Source organism: Lithobates pipiens, unplaced genomic scaffold, assembly GCF_037356315.1.
Source record: "Lithobates pipiens isolate NorthernLeopardFrog02 unplaced genomic scaffold, aLitPip1_a1.2 Scaffold_8, whole genome shotgun sequence".
NCBI classification, from domain to species: domain Eukaryota; kingdom Metazoa; phylum Chordata; class Amphibia; order Anura; family Ranidae; genus Lithobates; species Lithobates pipiens.
Window position 1 is genome coordinate 241,212,682 of NW_027507903.1, and position 26,299 is coordinate 241,238,980.

A 26,299-nucleotide genomic window follows, 5' to 3' on the forward strand; every position below is an offset into this window, starting at 1 on the left:
TTTTATCACAAGAGTTTCTTAACTTTAGTCTGCAAGTACCCATTATTTCATACTACATGGTAAATACTTGATTTGTAGGCTGAATTACTTGTTTATTTATTATTTAATTTGGAAAAACAGTGGCTTTCTCCACAATCTAATTAAAACCTACTTGGTCCTACATCCAGCAAGAAGGCTTCAAAAAGCTGTTTTGTGTCATTTCATTAGGTACCTGTTCTGTTACTAGTTTGACATTCTCTGCTGCTGGCTGTAATTTCAACCACAATATATCTTCGGCAGAATTGACACCATCAAAGTCTGTGCTTTGTGTCACTGGGTTTACTTTGTCTGTCCTACTGTTTGATTTTTGTCTACATTAAACTATGAAAGGATTCCTCTTGTTACATATTCTGCATATCTGACCATATGCTGGGCATTTCTGCTTGTCTCTCATGTCATTTTTCCCAATATATTGACATTGTACATTTGTGCTCTTTAACAGATATTGTATACACTTTAGAGAAAAAAGAGGATTAATCTTAACAAGAAAAGCTGAGAACGAGGGGACTTTTAAGGTTTAGATATGTTCATTTAAATTAAATAAATGAATTAACAAACATGTATTTCTTGTTTAAAAAAAAATTAAGCTACACATGGCACTCCATTAGGAGACGAGCTGATACGCTACACCCCCAGGTGCCATCAACAGCATACTGGAACCCCTGGTTAAACAAGAATGATTCTCCATGTACACGGGTGACTATAGTCACAAAGACTATCTGCTTCCCGCCTGCCCAAGGTCAAATGACGTTGTCGGGTTTGAGCTGGGATTTCTAAATGATGCCTGCAGTTACAGGCATCATTCAGATATCTATTTTTTCAGCCGGCGATTCCTTTCACCATAAGAATGATCATATTGGCTGTTCAGCTGCTTGATTGTTCTTACAGGCAGCAAGAGGAGATCCTCCTTCTGCCGCCCTCTGGTGCTTCTCCCGGCTTGTCCCTGCCATTGGTGAACCAGAGGAGGAACCGACTGTTTCCGGATGCCGACCATAAAGATTTCCAGCTGACCAGATGGTCCCCAGAGTCTCTTTAATTGTTTGGAGTACGGGGGTGATGTTATGCCGCTTCCTTTGCTGAGATCCTTTTTATTTTATTTTTAATTTAGGCTTATTATCTGGGGACTTATTGATCCCAGATCGCACTGTAAAGAGGACCTGTCATTCACTATTCCTATTACAAGGCATGTAACAATAGGAATAAAAGTGATTAAAACATGTAAAAAGAGAGCATCAAACTAGAAAAATAAAAGTAAAATAAACAATAAAAATAAAGAATAATTTAAAGTGTCCCTGTGTGCTTGCTTGCAGAAGCGAATCCATACGTAAGTCATGGCCACATATGTAAACAACGCTCAAATCACACAGGTGAGGTATCGCCACGAACGTTAGCGTGAGAGCAATAATACTAGCCCAAGACCTCCTCTGTAACTCAAAACATGTAACCTGTAAAAATTTTTAAATCTTCGCCTATGAGGATTTTTAAGTACCGAAGTTTGGCACGATTCCACGAGCGTGCACAATTTTGAAGCATGACATGTTAGGTATCTATTTACTCAGTAAATTACTCAGAGTAATATCATTTTCACACATGTAAAAAAATTGGCTTTTTTTTTTTGCATGAAATTGTTTTTTCTCCAAAAAAACATGCTTGAAAAATTGCGCATATACTGTACAAAGACTGCCATTTTATTCTCTAGGGTTTCTGCTAAAAAAACATATATAATGTTTGGGGGTTCTGTGTAATGTGCAAAAAAAATATGATTTTTACATGTATGAGAGAAATGTCAGAATTGGCCTGGTAGGCAAGTGGATATATGTAAATTTCCTTTCCTGCTTGAAGAAGCAGAATCTCTCTCCCCTTGCCCAGCACAGGAAACAAACTCCTGAAGCAAAAATGTTCGCATAACACATTTAATATGCCTGTAAAATACCTAAAAAAGCATAGAAATCACCAGGAATATACTCTGCTCACTTGTGAATGTGAGTAATAAAACCACTTTATTTTACAGTTCTGATTACTTGGTGGGACTTTAAGACTTTAAGATCCATAGGCAAAGTAAGGTCATCTTTCCAGTGCTTCCATGTGTGAGACAGATTATAGGAACTCACAACAAATCCAAATAAGGGCTCTGTGAAGGCTCTCATACATCCAGGTCATGGCTCTCATACATCCAGGTCATGGTATATCTAGTAGTAGTTATTTACACTCAGCTGGACATTTTATGTAATGTTCAGAAACGAAGAGGTGTCTTGGATAAGCTAAGAAACATCTACAATATTACAGAACAAGTTCAGTTGAGTTTGGTTAACTTCTACTAGATATTGTCTTCCAGCGGGGTTTCAGTTTACGTTCCATAGCATCTTTAGAGTCTCTGTACTTACAGCTACAATAGCTCTGTCTTCAACTGCAGGCTTTACTGTCTCTATCAGTGGTTTCAACTAGTTACTTTTTACTTTTTGTGTTACCATGTTTAGGTAGTTACTGTTGCTTGTGATTGCTGATACATATGGTAGTGCACAAACCAAGTATTTTAAAAATGCACCGAATATCTCCACATGGCATGTATGTTAAAATTAAAGAAGAGCCAGCATGTTTAACATACAACCTTGGTTTCACAGTAGTGCGACACCATGTGCAAAATTACAATATAACATTTTGCTACAGTGTTATAGAATACCTAGGGCCAACATATAGGAGAATTCTACTTATTTGTTTTAACAAAGGCACCACCTAGTTATTTTCCATTATTCAGCCTGCACTTCTACACACTAAACTTGGTTAGAGATAACTGCCTTTTTCCACACAGGTCCAGAAGGTATAGAATGAGGTAACAATCTTGTTCCATGTCACTCCTTAGGCACTGTCTCAAACTGCATAAATAAAAAGCTTGCCTCGTGGTCGGGTAAACATGGGGGTATGTTTCTAGAGGGCTGTAAAAAATTCACTGCAATTATAAATTCATTCACTGGCCAGATATATCTAAACATTCACCGGATTTAGCCATTTTCCTCTTCTTAAATAGAAAATTCTATGGCTCCGTACCATTCACTATTATCATTCAATGTTAAATATGCAAGACTCCAATTACTCAAATTACTCCAAAGACTCAATTACTTTAGTTTAATTTTCTTTTCTTGAAAGCAACATTTTTATTGAATCCCCCCGAAGAGCTGATAGACCTGTCCCACTCTATCATCTAAGTCCATTTTCCATCTTATTCAAGTAAGGGGGGGGGGGGCTGAGTTGCAACTGCCCAACAACTACAAGCAATGCATGCAGTTGGAGCGTGGTGGTGCTTGCTTTTAGGGGTTAAAACAGGCAGCTAAGAGGCAACATATTGCCTCTCCACTACCTGTCAGACACCCTCTGAAAAGCAATCTACCGGGGATCGCTCCCCAGAGGGCAACGCTTATGTAAACAAGCCCTAATGAACTCATAAGTATAGTAAAGTGTAGTGGGATTTCTTATGAGAAAAGCTAAGGACTATTAATGTACAGTGCACTCCACTTTACCTGCAGTTCATTTTGATCTTGTGTTGTAAAGATTAGCACTCTGGTGAGGAGATCAGTCTTTTTTTTTTTTCTTATATTTTAGACAAAGAGCTTATTGTAACCAGCCAACAAGATTATCTGTGTAGCTGCACGCTTATCATTCATAATATGTTACATTTTACTCCACTCCCTTCATGTTTCTTACCACACATAATGCTTCCTTTTCATTTTACAACTGTACTAGATCAAAGTTGTAAGGGGACAGACATGAACGCCAAGGTTGAATAATACTATGCTTAATAAGTGTATGAGTTTGATTGCATTGTCTTTGTCTCCGTAATCTCAGCTATGGATCATATTCTTGCTCATTAAATATACTATATTAATGCTTTCAATGGATCTCTAATACATAGCACAGTTGGCTTGGCAGAAATATTGCCATCTGGACTGATGTGTACTGATAAAAGGGGCCGCTCTATGAAATGATTTTTCACGGTAAATTCACTATTCTGTAACACTTCTTTGGTGTCAGTTTTCATATATTTTATCACAATGTGACCCCTTTCTTTTCATTCAACCACCAGATGCATGTCAGTGCATGTTTCTGTGTCTTTCCTTCATATAGTTTCTCCCACCTCATTGAGCTTCAGTATCTTCGTGTTTCGGCCATATGCTTTGCTGTCAATGGAGTGCAACTATGATAAGTGAGAAACTTCTAAGGACAGAGAGTCTTCAGAAGTTACTTATCCCTAATGCCACTCACCTCGTATGTCATAATTACCTATTTAGCTGTACATAAAAAAAAAAAATACAAAATGCTTTGAGTCAAAGGAGTTTAGTGACAGTATCACCTAATTGTGATATATTGCAGGATCAGAAAATGAGGAGTACAAGTTACCTTGCAGGCTACTAATACCAGGCACAAATGTGTGTGTGTATGTTTCTATATCTGTACACTAATTGAGATAGCTTGCATTCTGCACAGATAGCTAGAGGCTAGTTATGAAACTAACTATAATTTATCTATTGATCTGTCTATTTATATCTATCTACTATTTGTCTTATGATACTAGCTGCAATCTATGCAGAATGCACGTCATCTCAATTATTCTACACATATACAAACATAGTAAGAAACTTGCTGGCCATTCATCTAAGGGGTTAGACATTTTAACTTCAAATATGTCTCATGTACTGGCTGCAAATTCATTGAATCACTATTACTAACCACTGTTCTTCACTCAGTAGAGCTGACTACACATGTTACAGTCTTTGCAGCTTTCTTTAGATATGGGCAGCTCAAGAGGGCTATAACAGCTCTGAATGGGTCTAGGTCTGGGTCTGGTTGTACACTATATTACCAAAAGTATAGGGACACTTGCCTTTACATGCACATGGACTTTAATGGCATCCCAGTCTTAGTCTGATCTGTGTGATAAAAGAAGAAATAAAAAAAAAAATGTAATAAACTCCTGTGAAAATACCACAATGATGTGAAACCGAGAAGGAGACAATAAATTAACGTAAAGTTGAATAACGTCTCTTGACAGTATTAGCTGAAGTGGTTAAAAAAAAAGAAAAAAAAAAAAGAAACAAGTCCTCTGATATGTGGAATTACTAAGGCTGTAGAAATTAAAGATTAATTCCTCGATTCATTTTTTTGATCGATCAAAATTGTTTTGATCCGTAATCACCTCTACGCTGGCTTCCGGGTCTTCAGGGAGTTCCGTTGGAGATCCGGTGAAATCACGGACATCGACGTCACTGGACGTGTGACGTTGAAGTTCTGGTTGAACGTAATGCGTACGGGGAGGAGCTACGCATGACGTCACCCGCTGCTGGCCTGCGGAACTAACACGATTGATGGCTTTACATGCTTTGTTTTTGTCATCTTTATGTGAGCAGTTTGGGGAAATCCAGGTAGGATAAAAGTCAGGATTTTTAATAAAAGAAAAAGTGGTATATGGGGTGATTGAAGGCCGAGAGTGGTTTTGAATCTATCCCAGATGGATAAAGAGTGTTTTGTAATAGGATTGCAGGTAGAGGTGCGATCAACTGGACGTAACCATAACATATTAGCTACTGAGATAGGGTCATAGTCCACAGACTCAATTGCTACCCATAGCAGAACTTCCTTTACTGCATGCTATTTAGGTAAATGTGCAAGGTGAGCTGCATGATAATAGGCAGAAATATTGGGGAGACGTAAGCCTCCATGTTGTTGTGGAAGACAAAGAGTGGATTTAGAGGTATGGGGTTTAGCTGGGCCCCAGATGAAGGAGATAATTCTATGCTGAATAAGTCCTAAGAAATGGGATGGTACTGAAATGGGCAGGACTCTAAAAAGATATAAGGAATTTCGGTAAAATAGCCATCTTGATTACATTAATTTTGCCTTCTAAGGATAAGGAGATAGATGACCGTTGTGTTAACAATTGGGTAACCTGTTTCAGTAACGGAGTGACGTTAGCTGAATATAAATCGGTTATTTTAGCAGTAAGTTGTATTCCTAGGTATGGGAGTCAATGTAGTGTCCATACAAAGGGGGGCAAGTTTTTTAGCAAGTTGAAGTTCAGCAGGAGATAGGGAGATGTTGAGTGCAGTGGATTTTTGGTCATAAAATGTCAGACCTGAAATGTGTGAAAAACGATTTAAAAATAGAAAGGAGATTAGGTGCTATGATATGGGGAGAGGACTTAAAGAGTAAGATATCATCAGCAAAAAGGCAGACTTTTTTAAGAGATGTTTTTATGAGTAGCACAAAGATGAAGCTATTCTTTAACAATTTGGTAATTTAAGACCTGTAAGAGTCGACTGATATCAGTCACATTTTTAAGGTAATTATATGGCCAAATGCAACAGCCGGCTATTCTGCAAATAATATATATATATATAAATATATTTACTTATATATACAATATCTCACAAAAGTGAGTACACCCCTCACATATTTGTAAATATTTTATTATATCTTTTGTGACAACACTGAAGACATTACACTTTGCTAAAATGTAAAGTAGTGAGTGTAGTGCTTGTATAACAGTGTAGATTTGCTGTCCCCTCAAAATAACGCCACACACAGCCATTAATGTCTAAACTGCTGACAACAAAAGTGAGTATATCCCTAAGGCCCCTTTCACACTGACGTCCCGTTCAGGCCCGCCTGTCAGTTTTTCAGGCGGACCTGAACGGGTGCTCCATAGAGCTCTATGGAGCGTCGGATGTCAGCGGTGACATGTCCGCTGACATCCGACCCGCTCCGATCCGAAAAAGTGTAACGGAGGAAAAAGCTATTTTTCCATCCGTCTGCGGATCGGATCGGGTGACGACGGGCACTGCGGTCCGTTGTCATCCGATCTCCCATAGGGGAGAGCGGCGCTGTGACAGGTCCGTCCCTGCGCAGTATGCAGAGACGGACCTGTCATCTCCCTGCTTAGCGGGGATCGGCGGAGTGATCCCCGCTGAGCAAACGGATATCCACGGGGCGGATCAGAACTGATCCGCTCCGTGTGAAAGGACCCTAAGTGAAAATATCCAAATTGGGCCCAAAGCGTCAATATTTTGTTTGTCCACCGTTATTTTCCAGCACCGGTTGTCACTGGAGTCCTCTTCCACTCCTCCATGAAAACATTACGGAGCTGGTGGAAATTAGAGACCTTGCTCTCCTCCACCTTCCGTTTGAGGATGCCCCACAGATGCTCAATAGGGATTAGGTCTGGAGACATGCTTGGCCAGTCCATCGCCTTTACCCTCAGCTCCTTTAGCAAGGCGGTGGTCGTCTTTGAGGTGTGCTTGGGGTCGTTATCATGTTGGAATACTTCCCTACGGCACACTCACCAAAGAGAGGGGATGCTCTGTTTCAGTATGTCACAGTACATGTTGGCATTCATGGTTCCCTCAATGAACTGTAGCTCCCCAGTGTCAGCAGCACTCATGCAGCCCCAAACCATGACACTCCCACCACCATGTTTGACTGCAGACAAGACACACTTGTCTTTGTAGTCCTCACCTGCTTGCCACCACCCACGCTTGACACCATCTGAACCAAATAAGTTTATCTTGGTCTCATCAGACCACAGGACATGGTTCCAGTAATCCATGCCCTTAGTCTGCTTGTCTTCAGAAAACTTTGGGCTTTCTTGGGCATCATCTTTAGAAGAGGCTTCCTTCTGGGACAATAGTCATGCAGACCAATTTGATGCAGTGTGCTGCATATGATCTGAGCACTGACAGGCTGACTCCCCCCCCCCCCACACCTTCAACCTCTATCTGCAGCAATGCTGGCGCACTCATACGTCTATTTCCAAAAGACAACCTCTGGATATGCCGCTGAGCACATGCACTCAACTTCATTGGTTGACCATGACGAGGCCTGTTCTGGGTGGAACCTGTCCTGTTAAACCACTGTATGGTCTTGGCCACAATGCTGCAGCTCAGTTTCAGGGCCTTGGTAATCTTCTTATAGCCTAGGACATCTTTATGTAGAGCAATAATTATTTTCTTCAGATACTCAGAGAGTTCTTTGCCATGAGGTTCCATGTTGAACTTCCAGTGATCAGTATGAGAGAGTGAGAACGATAAAACCAAATTTAGCATACCTGCTCCCCGTTCACACCTGAGACCTTGTAACACTACGAGTCACATGACACTGGGGAGGGAAAAGGGCTAATTGGGCCTAATTTGGATATTTTCACTTAGGGCTGTACTCACCTTTGTTGCCAATGGTTTAGACATTAATGTCTGTCTTTTGAATTATTTTGAGGGGACAGCAAATGTACACTGTTATACAAGCTATACACTCACTATAGCAAAGTATCATTTCTTCAGTGTTATCACATGAAAAGATACCAAAGATAAACCAACATATATTCTTTCTATGTATTTTAGTATTTCCAGAAACCTGTTTAACCCCCCTGACGGTCTTCCCGAGTCTGGCTCGGGGTGGAATTTTTGTACCATTAGCAGTAACCCCGAGCCAGACTCGGGACTGCATCGCTGGATCCAGGAGGAGGTTAACTTACCTTCTCCCTCGGATCCAGCATTGTCTCCCCGCTGTACGAGCGAGCCGTGCCTCGCTCGATCTATCACGGAGCCGATCTCCGTGCCCTGCGAGCATTGCGACGCACGGGGACGGAGATCGGCGCCAAATTCAAAAAGTGAAACAGACAGTATACATACAGTATAATGTAATCTTACAGATTACATTGCTGTATGTAAATATTTCACATCCCCTTTGTCCCTAGTGGTCTGTCCAGTGTCCTGCATGCAGTTTTATATAATAAAAACTGTTCTTTATGCCTGGAAACTGGAGATTGTCCATAGCAACCAAACTGTCACTTTACATCAAAAATGGTTTTAGACCAGCTAGAAAACAGCGATAATAAATTGTAATCACTTGCAGAATTGAGCGATAGTGATTTGTGGAGAGATCAGTCATCAAATACTGAAAAGTAATGACAGTGACAATTCTGCAACTGAGCAAATTTCAGTGTTTTTGATTTGATTACATTATTGAATAATTTTTATTATTGTTATATTATTATTTGGTACAATTATTTATAGTTATTTATTATATTATAATTTATGATTTCATTTTTCAAACTTTATCATACCCGGGATGTCTGCTAGACTCTGGTTTGGACAGATTTAAGAGAGTTATTCCTAAGAATTACAGGACTACAATATAAAACATCAAATTTTCATGCAAAATAATGGTACCGCTTTTAGCACCTAAAATCAGAAATAATCGTACCGCCAGGGAGGTTAATGGCAATCATTTTATAAACAGGAACATAAGTGGGGTTTTCACTTCTAAAACCAGTTCATTTGACTGGGGCCTGGCTTGGTAATTGGTCATTGGTCCCTTCGCTTTTAGAGCTCCATAACAGAAGTAAACAAGAACAGCAGATTTTAATTAAAAGTTCCGCATAAATTTCTAGTAAAGCACTAAAATATACTTATTAACCAAATGTCTTACAACATATTGACTGTCTAATCCTTTACTGTGCTTTGATAACACTGCAGATAAACTTTGTTAAAGAAAAGGAAATAGTTTTCTTTTTTATGGTTTATGTAATAATTACAGTAAATTCACTAATTATTAGATAATGTGTGGAACTATGAACTTTCTATACTTAAGTGCATGTAACATTGCATGTGTATATGACATAAGGCAGCCTTTCTCAACCTTTTTAACCCAGGGGAACCCTTAAAAAAAATTTCAGGTGTCGGGGAACCCCCGGATAAAACCCATTCATTGGGGGTCAGTGGGAACAATGCCCCTTACTTTGGTGGCCAGTCTAAAAATAGCCCCTATAAATAAAATAGAGACCTATAAAGATCATTGTGTCATACCACTGGCTCCTCCAAGTGGCATTGGCTCAGAATTATGTAGGCACCATCAAACAGGAGGTAAATCAGCCACAGCTCAAGGAACCCCTAGCCACCTCTGGAGGAACCTTAGGGTTCCTCAGAAATTTTTCCCCAAGATTCATAACATGTTTTAATTGAATCCTAGAAAAAAAACAGAACTTTGAAGATGGTAGAGTAGTGGTGCTCAAGTGTGGCATTTGACATAATCAAAAGGCCACCCATAATAGCCAGTAAATGTAATGGTATATAAAGTTGTCAAATACTGCAGACTAGCAATGGGAAAAGGCTAAGGATCACAGGAATGCTATAATAGATCATAGGAGATTAAAGCGGAGGTCCACCCTAAAGTGGAACTTCCGCTCATCGGAACCCTCCCCCCCTCCGGCGCCACAATTGGCACCTTTCAGGGGGAAGGGGGGTGCAGATACCTGTACAGTACAGGTATCTGCACCCACTTCTGGGATAGCTCTCTGCGTAAAAGGGTGTAGATTACGCCCCTTTCCGCAAGTGCCCGCCCCTTTCCGCAAGTGCCCCGCTGCCTGCTGGGAAACACACAGATCCCAGAGGCAGCGGGGACCGTCCTTATTGCGCAGCCCGACTCGCGCATGCGCAGTAGGGAACCGGGAAATGAAGCCGAAAGGCTCAATTTCCTGATTCCCATACCCAAGATGGCGGCGGCAGCACCCGAGAGACGATCTAGAGATTGGCTTCGGGTGCCGACATCGCGGGCGCGCTGGACAGGTAAGTGTCACTATTTTAAAAGTCAGCAGCTGCAGTATTTGTAGCTGCTGGCTTTTAAAAAAAAAAAAAAAACGCGGAGTCCCGGCGGACTCCCGCTTTAAAGACATGGGTCAGAGTGTGTAAATATGCTATTGGAGTTGGAGACTGGGGACATCTTTAAGGAGATGGCCATAGACACACATTTGACTGCTAAAGATCAATGCTAATAAAGCCCCTTTACAATTTACAGCTTTCACATTTTGTTTTCCCTACAACCCTCTTAAAAATGACTTTCCACATTTGATACTTAAGACATATACAAACTTTTATCTGCAAGGGCCCTGAGGGCTGCACAATGAATGCCAAAAGTCCACATGTTGGAACCCTGAATGGTAGCATAAGGGAATTTAGAGTACTTAAAGGGTCAGTCTTTAAAAAAAAAAATCTTTACATTTATAACGGATGTGAGAGAATTAAATGACCAATTTTATTTCTTGTAGGTGATTTGAGTTTTGCACATACTCTGCACACATAATTTGTCTGTACTGAAGGGCTTCCACTACTTTTATGGCTGTTTACATGAGGAATGCAAACATTCAGGAGCATCCCTGTTGTTGTGGTAGATGGGAAAATCCAAGTGGTTGCACATAAAGTCAAAAACGTAATGCAAGTTAGATGCCTCAAAATAGCTTGGTTATAAATCTGATGAAGAACTGTATAACTAAAAGATTTTTTTTTTTAGTTTTGGACAGAGTGGAGAGGAATTAGAACAAGTGTCAGTTTTTATCTAAGCCTGTGTCCCCGTTAGGGATATTCATCCTCTCCATTTGTCTTATTTACCATTGTCATTGAAAGTGAAAGTAAAAGAAAATCACAAATTTTGGGTTGTTCTTAGAAAAGTAATAGATAATCTTTAAAAAATCTTTAAATAGGGACACTAGTTCTGGTGGCCTGGGGGTCTGCACGAGATTTCCCTAAATTTTGAAAAAAAAGCAATATTTTTTACTTTTTGCTATAATAAATATCCCCCCAATAATATATAAAAAAACTAATTTCTTTCTCAGTTTAGGCCGATATGTATTCTTCTACATATTTTTGGTAAACAAATCGCAATAAGCGTATATTAATTGGTTTGCGCAAACGTTATAGCGTCAAAATAGGGGATAGATTTATGGCATTTTTTTTTTGTTAGTAATGGCGGTGATCTCAGATTTTTATCGTGACTGCGATATTATGGCAGACACATTGGACACTATTTTGGAACCATTGTCATTTATGCAGCGATCAGTGCTATAAAAATGCACTGATTACTTATAAATTACACTGGCAGGGAAGGAGTTAAACACTAGGGGGCGATCAAGGGGTAAGTGTGTCCTAGGGAGTAATTCTAACTGTTGGGGAGATTGTCTCACTAGAACATGACAAAGATCACTGGCAGGATCTCTACCACCCACTATGCTGCGATTTAAAGGAGATGTACCTGTACGCCCACTTGCCCAGCCGTGCCATTGTGCCAACATATATCGTTGTGCCCTGGTCGGCAAGGGATTAAACACATTGCAGATGCACTCTATTGCTCTTAGTTTACTCTTACTGAACTATTGGATTAGATGGTTTTATTATTTTGTGGGAGCAAATCAATAAATATTTGATTATTTCATCTAGCAAATAACCTACACATATATAAAACGTTTGTGCTAACATCAACACAATCGAGACAGAAACTGCCATACTTCTTCTATCATGTGTGGTTCCTATATCGTCAGCACCATCTAGTGGCCACAATATGTTTTTGTTTCGGAAATGTGGTATTTCTGGAAAAAAATGCATTATGGCCATTAGGTGGCCACACTGCTTTTATTAGAGAAAATACTGCAATTTTCCTCCTGATTGTACAAATGTTTGTCATAATCACAGTTATACATAAAACCCTGCTCTTTAGTTATCGTTTTTGCCAGAGGTAGTGCATTATTATAATTTTTTCCCATGAATCTTTATTAGTTTTCATGGCACCATACATGAAAGGAAAGATGCAAGGTGCATGAAAGGTGCATTAAATCTGCATAGACAATATTCCAGGTACATGGGAAGCACAGTGGCTTAGGATTTCTTCTAAGCAGCACTAAGGTTGCGACTTTAAATCCCAACCGTAACCATCTGACTGGACGTTGCATGTTCTCCCTGTACCTGCATGGGTTTCCTCTAGGTACTTGATTTCATCCCACACTCCAAAGACATGCTTAATTAGGTTAATTGGCTCCTGTCTAAATTTTCCCTAGTATGTGTATGTATGAATGTGAGTAGAAACCTTAGATTGTAAGCTCGTTGAGGTCAGGGGCTGATGTGAAATTACAACATATTTATTGTATGTAAGTACCTGCGATAAGTTAGTTAAATTTAATTTTATTAGAATTTCCTAAAATACAGGAGTACGATGTACAAGCAAACATAGCTCAATTAAACAACAAATCAAGATGGTTAATTACATTGGGAGTCAAAAGCAACCGTGGAGAATAAGAAAAAATTGACAATACAGGCATACCCCACTTTTAAGTACAAAATGGGGTTTATTTACTAAAGCTGGAAAGTGCAAAACCAGTCTCATTTCTGCAAAGAAACCAACGAGCTTACAGGTTTTATTACTAAAGCTTAATTGAACAAGCTGGGGTTAGAAGCTCATTGGTTTCTATGCAGAAGTGAGCCTGATTTTGCACTTTCCAGCTTTAGTAAATAAACCCCATTGTGTACTTAAAAGTAGGCTACGCCTGTACAAAGAAATGCCATAATATGGGAGACTCAGATCCTCTTAATAGGCAAGTATAGTTAAGCCCAGGATCACAAATGAATGGATCATGCTTACCAGGACTACGTTAGTCATAAAGGTGAGCCATGGAGGGTGGGTATATACCACAGTACTGGGGAAAATAACTGACTCTTAGCATAACAAAGGGAATATAGTGTAAATGAGCACTGACTCGGGTGAAGGGGGAGATAAGGGGAGCAGATAGGGAAGGACACTGCAGGAAAAGAGAGGGAGGGGAAGGGAACAAAGGGGTAACCTATAGGGTAGGAAAAATGGAAAAACAAAGTGGTAAAAAGTGCATGAAGGGAGCTAGCAGAAAAAAAAGGGGAGGGGGGGGGTATAAGGGAAGACCTCCATTGACAAAATTGGGCAGAACAGAACCAGTGAATTAAGTTAGTTTTAAATGAAGGTCCAATAAATAAATTCCTGAGATTCTTGAAAAACAACTTTCAAACAGCCCACATCTATGTGTGTGTACTGCTCTTGGGTATACTCTTACTGAGCTAAGAGCAACTCTAAACACACAATGTTATCTAGTTTGTTGGCTCATTCCAGTAAGGCGGGATCCTGTTTTGACTGCCAATGATGTTGCATACTTGGAAGATATTCAGTGAGGAAATGTGTGAGAACACCTCTCTTGATCTTGTTAAAGACTGCATTGACAGGAAAGCACACCTCACCAAATATGGAACATTGTCCCTGAATAGGTTTGCATTACCAACATCAATTAAATACCTATGTACAGATGTGGTTTAGTGTAACTGGGCACATATATCAATTCCTCTGGAGGATAGGAGGCACCCAATTCTGCAGCTCTCTTTTCACCTAATCAGGGAGGCCAGGATGTACACAGGTCAAAGCATTTTGTGAAAAGCATGAAAATGGGAAAAGTCTTGAAGTAGAAGGCCCTCAAAACAGCATTAGGTCTAAAGACAAGTCTGTTGTATTCAGAATTTCAGGTCAAGATGGAGTGCAGAGGTGGTAGTAAGCCAGGGAGTGAAATCTGAGTTAGGCAGTGATGGGACAACTTCTCTGAGACTAAGCCCTTGTACACACGGTCGGAGATTCCGACGGAATGTGTCCGATCGGACCGTATTGTCGGATAATCCGACTGTGTGTGGTCTCCATCGGACTGTTTTCCAACTTGTCTATAAAATTTTCCGACAACATGCTCCGATCAGACATACTCCGATTATGTGTAGCCTACTCCGATGGATAAAGTGCCACGCATGCTCAGATCAAATTCCTAGACCAAAGCTATTGGCTACTAGCCTGAACGTAGTCCCATCATAACGAAATAACGTCATCACGTTATGTACAATCGGATTTTCCGAAAACTTTGTCCGACCATGTGTATGCAACAGTTTCGGACAAAATCCAACGGATTTGGTTGTCAGAATATCCGACCGTGTGTACAAGGGCTCAGAGAAAATATAATGTTTATAGAATCAGTCATATCCAGATGGAAAAATGTGTTGTAATTATTGTCAATGAGTCTTGAATGTATAGTGTAAGATCATGAGGCATGCAGACAACTTCTCCATCCTTGCTGATCAGCCCACTTATTGTGGGTTAGTGATTTAGAGAGGTATAAGGTCAGCGAAGATAGCTGAAATATTTCACTTATGACATATTTACTTTATCTATGGAATAGACTCTGTGCTTCCATGTGGTCACCTTGGTGAGTACATCACTTATTACTGTGTTCAATATATTTGTTGAGATGGGCAAATCAATAGAATGTTTTTTGAGAGTATATGACATCAAAGCTGATGAAACCATTTTAATAAAATAACACTAATATTATTATTATTGTTGTACACAATTCATCATTTTCACTTTTTGCAATATGCAAACTTCAGATCAAAGAGACTCCTAAATAAGCTCTCATAGAAGAATGCATCAACTGTGTTTAATATATCAACTGTTTCTCTTTGTAATGAACATGGCAGCTCTGATCTTCCACACTAATCACTCGTTGAGTGTTACATCTCTGGGATGCCAGTGGCTTACATTAACTCATACCAACACCACTCAAATGAATGTTATTTGTGGGACTTCCAGTCACAGCATTTGTGCCAGTTTTACTGTCATGGATGTGATATGTTATGTAATTTATACTTTATGGTAAAGAATATGTTATGTTATTATTAATTATATGAACATATGAACTGGTTTATATTATCAATTCATGTTTTAAATATTTTGAAGTTTACAAAGAGCATTAGGATTTAAAGATAATCGCAAAGAACAATGTATTAATAAATGTAGCAATGGAGATTCTCTTAAAAATATCAGGTAGTGCTTGCTGAAAAAACATTTAAAGCGGAGTTCCGTGGAAAAAATAAATACAATTAAAGTCAGCAGCTACAAAAGTGTAGCTGCTGACTTTTAATAATCGGACACTTACCTGTCCCATGGTCCAGTGATGCAGGCATATGAAACCCTGCTCCTCTCCCCCTCCTCTCCGAGGCGCTGGCATTCTTACTATGGGGGCACGCATTGCGCATGCACGAGCCAAGCTGCGTGTGCCACGCTGTGTGCTGTAAATGGCCGGGCAATCTTCTGGGACCTGTTATGTGTCCCAGAAGATTGCAGTGAGGGAGGTGGGAGAGGTGATCTTCCTTCCAGTGTCACAGAGCTCCAGGAGGAAGTGGGAGCTGGATGCCTCTAAAACTAGGGTATCTGCCCCCCCCATAAAAATGACATGCCAAATGTGGCATGTGAGGGGGTCACCTGCACTTAAAGCAGAAGTTCAATTTTTGGATGGAACTCCGTTTTAACAACACTGTTCATCAAGGTTTAAAAATAGAAATAATTTAGTAATTAGAAAATGAATTAAGATACCAGATTTATTGGTGTATAACACTCACAGGTGTACAACACGCACAGGCATATAACACACATTCATTTTAAGAGGGAAGTTTCAGGAAAAAAAATGTAATTTTAAATAAGGAACTTTGAAGCAAAATAAGGGTCAGTGCCCATCTGCAGCCTCACCATTGCCATCAATGCAGCCTCATCAGTCAACATCAATGCAGCCTCACAAGTTCCATAAATTCAGCAGCCTCAACATTGCCATCAGTGCAGCCTGATTGAACAGCTCTTTCTTCAGGACAGAAACATTTAGTAATAGTAGTAATTTGCAACAAAGTTTGTTAAAATCATTGTTTTTTTTGTTTTGTTTTTTCAATAAAACTTTACACTTTAAGAGAAGTCATAGGAAATATAGAGAGGGTAAGAGTCCATTCACACAGGGGCGACTTTGGATCCGACTTGAAGTTGCTCCTAGTCGCCTCAAGTCGCACAACATGGTAAAATCAATGTAAGTGAATGATAGCCGTCTTAATGTACACTACTGAAGTCACTCTGACTTCAGAAAAGGATCCTGTACTACTTCAACCCGACTTCTTGGTGACTTGTACCCATTGATTTCAATGGCAGTTGCCTCCAATTCGGATCCCCTGTCTTAACTGATGCAACTTTCCAGGAAGTAAAAATAGTTTTCTAGGCAAACCCCTCCCTCACACAGAGCTGATTATTATGTGATTGGCCACTGGCAAAGTCCCCTGACCTGGAGGCAACTTCAAGTTGTGTTGTAAGTTGCCCCAACTGTGATTCATACTCAAGTTGTGTCCAAGTTGCCTCCCAAAGTCGTGCTGGAAGTCGTGTTGCCCCTGTGTGAATGGACACTAAGACTATTTTTTGGAGGGTGGTGCCTGATTAGTTTATACCAGTGCATGCTTACTGTAAATGTCACAGCGCTATATTCCCTTCTAGATTGTAAGCTCTAACAAGCAGGGCCATCCCCGCCGGTATTGAATCGTATTGTAACTGTACTGTTTGCCCCCATGTTGTAAAGTGCTGTGAACCCTATAAACCCTGTATAATAATAATAATAATAATAATAATAATAATAATGTATACCAATAGACAGTGGTGGATATACATAGATTTCAGAGTGCAAAGAAACTGTATGGGCTACCCAATGACCCTCAGTTTTACTCCATCTATATCAGTATGTAGCCTCCTGCCTCAGAAGAGGCTGACTCTATCAGAAATCTGAAGGGCATGTATAGTATTATGTGTCTGAGAGAGGGAAGGGGAAGAACTCACCAATCCGGTATAGTGTAGCACAATTTAATAAGGATTAAAATGCGGGAATAAGAATTTTGTAGTTTTCTTTCTATCCATCACTTGTTTTATGACATTTACAATCACAAGAACGGCACAGTGATAGCACTGTAGTGTTTTGTGGTTTATATTTTTATGTGTCTGAAAGTTGACTGTTTGAGCTCAGATAGATCTGACACTTACTTTGCACTACCAACACCACTGATATCCCTTATGCTGTTGCGACCAACATCTGTGTATTTTGTAACTTTCCAGGGGCTTTAAATAATTTATCTTGTTAACAGTCAAGGGGATGAACAGTGAAAATAAAGGACTTCCATTATTGTGGCCAAATGGCACTTTACAGAAGCACAGTCTGCAGCGGTGGTATGTTTCCTAAATGCTGAAACAATCTTCTCATTGTTTGAAGCTTTCATCTGTATCTTTTCCAGCTATTAAACTGAATCTACTCAACTTCTTATTTACTCAAGGTTTTTTAAATGTTATTACAGCATACTATTTGACGGACTCCTTTTAAGCTTCATAAAAATTACACTTTAAAACAAAATCAGGTAAATGTGCAGGGATACATATAGAGGTTTTACAGTATTTAAATAGACTGTGCACTTTTGGCACTTATTTTCCTTAGTAAATGTAAAGTGGTAAAGCTTAAAAAGGGTTGAAGGTTTTTTACAAGCTGGGGACCCAAGAAGAGGAGGATCTGTGCAAAACCATTGCACAGAGCAGGTAAGTATAAGATGTTAAAAAAAAAGAATCCTTTAATATCACTTTAAAGTATATGGGAACCCACACTTGTAAAACAACCCCTTCCGTTTAAAATAGGAATGCAAGGAAAAACATTTGAGTATACATATAAAAAACATTCTAATACTTATTTTTCTCCTTTTAAAAAAAAAACTTGATCACATACCCTTTGTTCTCAGCTGCATATGGAGCTCAGAGAGCTATGGAATGAGAAACAGGTCTTGGCGAATAAGGGGGGGGGGGGTTGGGGGGTTGTCATTACAGGTTATTGAACGAGAACAGGCTGAGTTCCCAACACTGCCAAAAAACTGACTAGGCTGTTCTCTAATGCCTAGTGTGGTCAGTTTTTACCGCTTTCCGCCCACCCACCACCCAATCTCCGTAGCTGTATGGAAGCCACTTTAAGGGGTTAGGGGGTGTGTGCGCACTGCCGGAGGCACCTGCACCAGAACGAGGATCTGTATTTGTAAACACACAAATCCATGTTCTGGCAGGGGAGAGGAGACAGATCATGTGCTCCTAGTATATAGGAACACAGATCGATCTACTCCCCCAGGAAGTCCCATCCCCCCTACAGTTAGAACACTCTGAGTGAACACATTTAATTCCTTGATCAGCCCTAGTGTTAACCCCTTCCCTGACAGTGACATTTATACAGTAATCAGTGGCTATTTTTAGCTCTGGTCGCTGTATAAATGTGTGGTCCCAAAAAAGTGTTAAAAGTGTCCGATCTGTCCGCGTTTTCGCAGTCCCACTAAACATAGCAGATCTCCGTCATTACTTGTAAAAAAAAAAAATGTTGTAGATGCTTATTGCGTTTTTTTTACCAAAAATATGTAAAAGAATATATATCGGCCTAAAATGAGGAAGAATTTTTTTTTTTAATTTGGCGATATTTATTATAGCAAAAAGTAAAGAAATATTTCGTTTTTTTCAAAATCGCCACTCTTTTTTGTTTATGCCGAAAATTAAAACCGCAGAGGTAATCAAATACCACCAAAAGAAAAGTCTATTTGTGGGGAAACAAGGGCGTAAATTTTGTTTGGGTACAGTGTTGCGCGACCACGCAATTGTCAGTTAAAGCGACGCAGTGCCCTATCGCAAAAAAATGGCCCGTTCAGGAAGGGGGTAAATCCTTCCGGGGCTAAAGTGGTTAAAGGAAAGCAGAGGGGCTGGCAGGAACGCCAGGTAGTTCACACAAAGGGGTGAAGGTGTTCATACAAAGAGAACAGGATACTTTTTCATATAAGTACATGTTGCAGCAGGATTATATCAGGAATATGAAATGTTGGGATAACATATTCTTTAACTTTGTAAAGAATACCCAATCAAGCAAAAGGAAGATGAAAACGAGCACTTTTGTGTGTGCATGATTGGATGATGGAAATCAGCAGAGCTTTACCACATTTGCTAAGCTCTGAGAAAACGAGTGAAATGGCAATTGCAAAGTGCACAGTCTATTTACCACACATGATCAGATTTTCCGACAGGAATTGTGTGATAACAGGCTGATCCGACTGTTTGTACGCTCCATTGGACAATTGTTGGATTTACCACAGACACATTTTAGATGGCAGGCTTTAAAATTGTCCGTGTCTGTTGTCGGATTTTCCGAGCGTGTGTACACAAGTCAGTCGGACGAAAGTCCAAAGTACAAACACGCATGCTCAGGAGCAAGGACAAGCCAGAAGCGGTCAGTCTTGTAAACTAGCATTCGTAATGGAGAATTAACATTCGTGACGTGCCAAATTATGAAATCTCAAAATGCAGCGCACATTCTCTTCTTCTTTAATGGGATAATATTGACGTTGCTTTGCTGATGATACTGATGGGATTTTCTAGTGATATCAAGAATAATTTTATTATGCTTGTTATTTATTTATTTTATTTTTTGGTGTAAGTTACCACAACACCATTATCCTGTAGTTTTTAAGATCAAAGATACAACTATGTTGGTGTCGCTTGTAAATTTTACATTGTATTTTTTAAAATGTAACTGCCTACTCCCAAACTGTCATTTTAAGTAAAACACATAGCCAAGTATTTGTTCTCCACATTTTTTTTTATTGTGCATTAAAAAAAGTAAACAAATACAATTAGACATACTATCTGCCAATAGAACTTAACCAAAAAGTGCATTTTATGCATCCAAAAATATAGAAACTATACCAAATCAAATCATTATTCAACCAAAAAATTAAATAAAAGCCTCATGCATGTATCCTGCTTCTTAATATAGGGAGTCATCACGCCTAAGGCCGCGTACACACGGGCGGATTGTCTGCCCAACTAAGTTCGTCAGACAATCCGACAGACAGTCCGTTCAAAATTTGCATGAATGGACTTGACCACACACGATGAGCAGACAGTCCGCTGAAAGCGTGCGCGATGACGTGTACAGCACGTACGACGGGACTAGAAAGACGACGTCCTATACACTGCAATGCAACCTTCGGCCGTGTAAATCCTTTCTGAGCATGCGCCATACTTAGTCCATCCAACTTGCCTACACACGAGCGGACTGTCCGCTGAAACCAAGTTTGGACGGACAAAACCAAGTTTGAACGGACTGTCTTACGGAAATTCCGTAAGACTTTGTTCGTCAGATTGTCCGCTGAAAAAGTCCGCTGAAGCCCACACACGAGCGGATTGTCCGCTGAAACACGGTTCAGAGGACTAAGTTGGACAGACAATCCGCCCGTGTGTACGCGGCCTTAGAGCAAAATAAATCAAAATGCCTAAGCACAATTTTTCAACTTTGATGTATGTTAGTAGAACTGTACATATCATCACAAGTACTTTGTGCATCCAGTTGGATTATACCTTGTTTTTTTTCAGGACAAATAGGACTTTCATTTGGTGGTAAATGGTAATTTAATTTAGATATCTTCTGATTTTTTTTAATTATCAAAGGAAAACTGACCCAAAATAATAAAAAAAAGTTTTTTTTCAGATTTAGCTGTATATTTCTTGCTACTATCGTAACCTACCAGCAAAGAACAACCCAATCTCAATTATCCTGCTCCTTATAATCCCAGTGATACCACCTATGTCCATGTTAGTTGTTGCATGTACCTGTAGTACAGCCCAGAAACAATAGTGCGCATTTTGCTTTTTTATCCTACCTAAAACACACTGACACTATTACTAATTTAAAAAAATAAAAATAAATACTGACCCTGACCTTTGACCCTGGCCTTGACTCAAACACTAACCCTGGCACTGACCTAGCTAAAACCTTCATCTTGGTTATTTTTTGTTTTTATTTATTATTATTATTATTATTATTATTATTATTATTATTTTTATGCACAATTTTCTTTCTGCAAAGAGAGAGAGAGATACTAAGTATCTCTCTCTTCCATTCACAGAGAAAGAAAACATGGGGGGGGGGGCTCCGCAGTGACTGATCACTTTAATAGCCAATCAGAGGCTAGCACAGCGATCAGATCACCCAGAATCATGAGTCCCAGGTCCTGATCATTAGTATCAAAGGGAGATATGCAAATATGCTGCCCCACGGAAAGCCCAGTCCAGTGGGGCTGCATATTTGCGTACGGTCAGCATGAAGAGGTTAACTGTTGTGCTAAAAAAACAGTCCTGTATGACTCAGAGGAGAGTCTGGGAGTCTCTCTTTGTAAAATAAAAACTTTTACACAAACATGTAAACAATATATAATATAATTTATAAACTTGTAAACTTCTAAAAATGTAAAATAAAACAGAAAAAATACAGTTTAACATTAAACCCACACTAGATATTGTAGTCACTCTTAATTGGAAACCTTATATCTAAATTCAATAATAATTCTCCTCCTTTCACAAGCTTCTGCCTGTTTTGTGTGACTGGTCCATCCAGTCATAAAGGACCACTATTGCAAAAAAAAAAAAAATGTATTAGAAAATATGAATGTGCAATTATAGTATTTGTTAAATAATTTTTTTTTTATTACACAAATTCATTTTTTTCTCCAAATGAAGACAAATCAGTCAAGTAAAAGTAGCAATGAACGTGGTTGGGACAATATCACTGTCAATAACACAGTTTTCAGGACAAACAAGGCTTTCTTTTGGTAATATAGTCTTGCACATTTACAGTATTTCATGCTCTATGCAAACTACCGACGAAAATATGTAAGCAAACTTTTCTGATTTGACAGTTTGACCATTTAAAATCTTTAAACATCTAGGGGGCACATTCATAAATCAGTTAATGAGGCTTTTTTTTTTACTAAAAGAGTTTAAAATCTTCACACAACGTGTGTTATTATCCAGTTCAATTATCCAAATGTGAAAAAACATTTCACGATCGGATAATTGAGATGAATATTCTCACAATTTATTCTCTTTAGTAAATCAGTCCAAATGTGTCGTTCGCCAGACAGATGACTCTTCCTAGGACAAGAGTTTTTAAAATAGAGTGATTTATTAACCTGCATGTTTGATGTTTGCCGCACTCATTGCTTTTTAAATATGCCCCTTGAAGTTACTGTATATAAACATGCACAGTTTTTCTATGATTTCCATTTATATTGACAATAAAACCAAATTTCTTTTTTTTTTATATTCTTTATTTTCTATTATTTCTCAAGTTACAAACATAAATCTTATACATTAAATATTACCATTACAATTATTAGTTACCTTTTCCCTAACCCCCTCCTGAAAAAAAAAAAAAAAAGATTTAACAACCACCCTACCCCCTCTCGCTCGCCCCTTGCTTCTCTATCAACAATCTCTTTCCAATAACCCCAGATAACTTTTAATAAAACCAAATTTCAGGTACAAAGCATCGCAAGCTGTTTTACACACGAATAAATGCTTTTACAATTTTATTTTTATTTTTTAATTAAATGTTACAAAAATGAAATAAATACAAACAAAAATGAACTTAGGGTTAATATGGAGTTAAATATGAACACATTTTACTAACCTCATTTCATAATTGTAAGTTTGCTTATAAAAACTGAATATAATAGCAGCAACTTAATAAAAGAAAAAAAATGAACATGAAAATTGCGTATATAAGATAGTGAGATCTCTAGTGGCCATGCGCTTTTTCCGAGTGTCATTCTCTGAAACAGAGAGTGAGCTTTGATATGCTGTACTTAATGTATGATGTACACCTGCTGAATATCAGCGTTTTGATTGTGCACTCAAATGTTGGCAAGTATGATCATATTGGGACTAAAACATACACAACTGTATTAGTAATATTAGCAAACACTGATCTTATTACACTACCTTCAAAGAATTTACAGGGCAGAAAATGACATGTGGGACACAAAAAAGGAAAGCGTATCCAAAACATATTAAAACAACATTATAACAAGAGAAGAAAAATACATTTTATGGGTCATTGAAAAGAAAGAGAAAGTGTGGAAATGTAGCTGAGTTGGCCAAGAGACTTCAAAATTAAACATGTTTGATAAATAAGCTTTGCAAATGAACCTTTACTAATGCAGACATTTTACAGTTTAAAGCATGGCCTATAAACAATGATGTCATGATGGAATGAAGGGGCCCATTTTGTCCTTGAGAGTGGTTTAGAATGCCAAATAAGAGAGTACGTCTACATGTAAAACCTACATGTTCTTTGTACAATACAGTCTGCTGTTTTGACAATGAACTTAATCTACAGACACATGTCCTTATGGGGAAGACAAAAGTTATTTTGCATTAGCATTAGCAGTGGCAATATGGATGTTTAGTAGATTATATCATACTTGTATTATGTGGGTGAACTTACAGTAGCTTATATACTACTACTGAGAGATATTAACCTCCCTGGCGGTATGAATATGTCTGATTTTAGGTGCTGAAAGCGGTACAATTATTTTGCATGGAAAATTGGCGTTTTATATTGTAGGCCTGCAATTCTTAGTAATAACTCACTTAAATCTGTCCAAACCAGAGTCTAGTAGACATCTCGGGTATGATAAAGTTTGAAAAACAAAATCATAAATTAAAATATAATAAATAACTATAAATAATTATACCAAATAATAATATAATAATAATAAAAATTATTCAATAATGGAATCAAATCAAAAACACTGAAATTTGCTTAGTTGCAGAATTGTCACTGTCATTACTTTTCAGTATTTGATGACGGATCTCCCCACAAATCACTATCTCTCTACTCGTGAGTGATTCTAATTTATTATCACTGTTTTCTAGCTAGTCTAAAACCACTTTTGATGTAAAGGGACAGTTTTGGTTGCTATGGACAATCTCCAGTTTCCAGGCATAAAGAACTGTTTTTATAATATAAAACTGCATGCAGGAAACCCGGAAAAACCACTGGAGACAAAAGGGATGTGAAATAATTACATACAGCAATGTAATCTGTAAGATTTCATTATACTGTATGTAATGTGTGTGTTTCACTTTTTGAATTGGGGCCGTTCTCCATCGCCGTGCATTGCAACGCTTGCAGGGAACGGAGCTCGGCTCCGTGATGGATCGAGCGACTCACACGAGCCGGTCACACTGCGGGGAGACATTGCTGAATCCAGGGGACAAGGTAAGTATACTCATCCTGGATTCAGCGATGCGATCCCGAGTCTGGCTCGGGGTTACCACTAATGGTACTGAATTTTCACCCCGAGCCAGACTCAGGAATACTGCCGGGGGGGGTTAAGGGAGTTGCATGGTCCCAGCATACACGTTCACTTTATAACGTCAGCATTGTATTAGCAATACAAAAGTTATTTGGGACAATCCAGTAAAAGCCTACTTGAAAATGTTCCTTTCATGTTGTGAGTACTGCCCATCTTTTTCCACAACTTCCTGGATTCCCTGCATGCTGTCCAGCTACTCCTCTGCTCATTCCTTCAATTTTCTTTCAAATTCAGTGGACTATGTATGCCATGGTACCTTTCTGCCTGCAGACTGTGGTTCCTGTACAGACTCTGTAGGTCAGAAGGCAGGCTCTGTGAAATGTGTGACACATCAGTGCCTACTGGATTGCAAGTATATGGGGACTTACTTTTTCACTAAATAGGACTGTCTTTTTGTGTTTGATAGCTTTTGGCATTTTTATTTTAATTATTTATTTATCTGTATTTTGGGTTGGTCAGCACAAATGACACAGTGAGGCTGATTTGCTAAAACTGGGGAGTGCAAAATCTGGTGCACAGAAACCAATCAGCTTCCAGGTTATTTTGTCAAAGCTTAATTGAACAAGTTGAAGTTAGAAGCTGTGTCAGATAATTATTCAAAGAAGAACTGACACATCTGCTAATGCCCAATAGAATTGCAGATTGGCACGCACGGGCGTGAACTTCTGTGAAGATCAATGTGCAACTTTGCAGGCAATGCGTGACAGACTCTGATGCCCAGTGGATTATTTAAAGGCAGAAGCCTGATCCACTAGTTGCTGGATGATCTTCAGCTTCCCGCGTGTTCCTGTGTTCTGCTTCTTCTGTTATTGGATTCCCTGCTGCTGACCCAGCTAGCCCTTGACCTGTCTTGTCTTCTGATCGAATCATAGAAAAGACTGGACAGCCGAACTCTGTTGACACCTTTATTGAAGGCGGTTTAAAAATTCTTCTGGTACAAAGACATCAGAGGCACAGGATCAATGAAAATCTGATATGGTTCACACCACTATAGGGTGCTTAGTCATAGCTGTTATAACCAGAACCTGTTTCCATTAGCAGATGGGATGCATTGAGATGTCTGCCTAGAGCGGTGTTCTTTTGATGTTTGTACCTGGCTCCTGAACCTTGGCTTGTTCTAACGACTACGCTTCTGCTTGCTTACCAGTTTATGACCTCAGCTAACACTCCTGACTCCACTGCTGCCTGAATTCCAGTGTATGACCCCAGCTTGTTCTTGATTCTGCTTCCTGCCACTGCTCCCAGCTGATATCCTGTGTATGACTACTGGCTTGACTTCTGACCTGGCACTCGACTCTTCCCACTATCAAGTACTACCTGACCCATTTGAGGGACTCCTGCCTTGCAAAGGATCCTGCTTGACTGGCTAT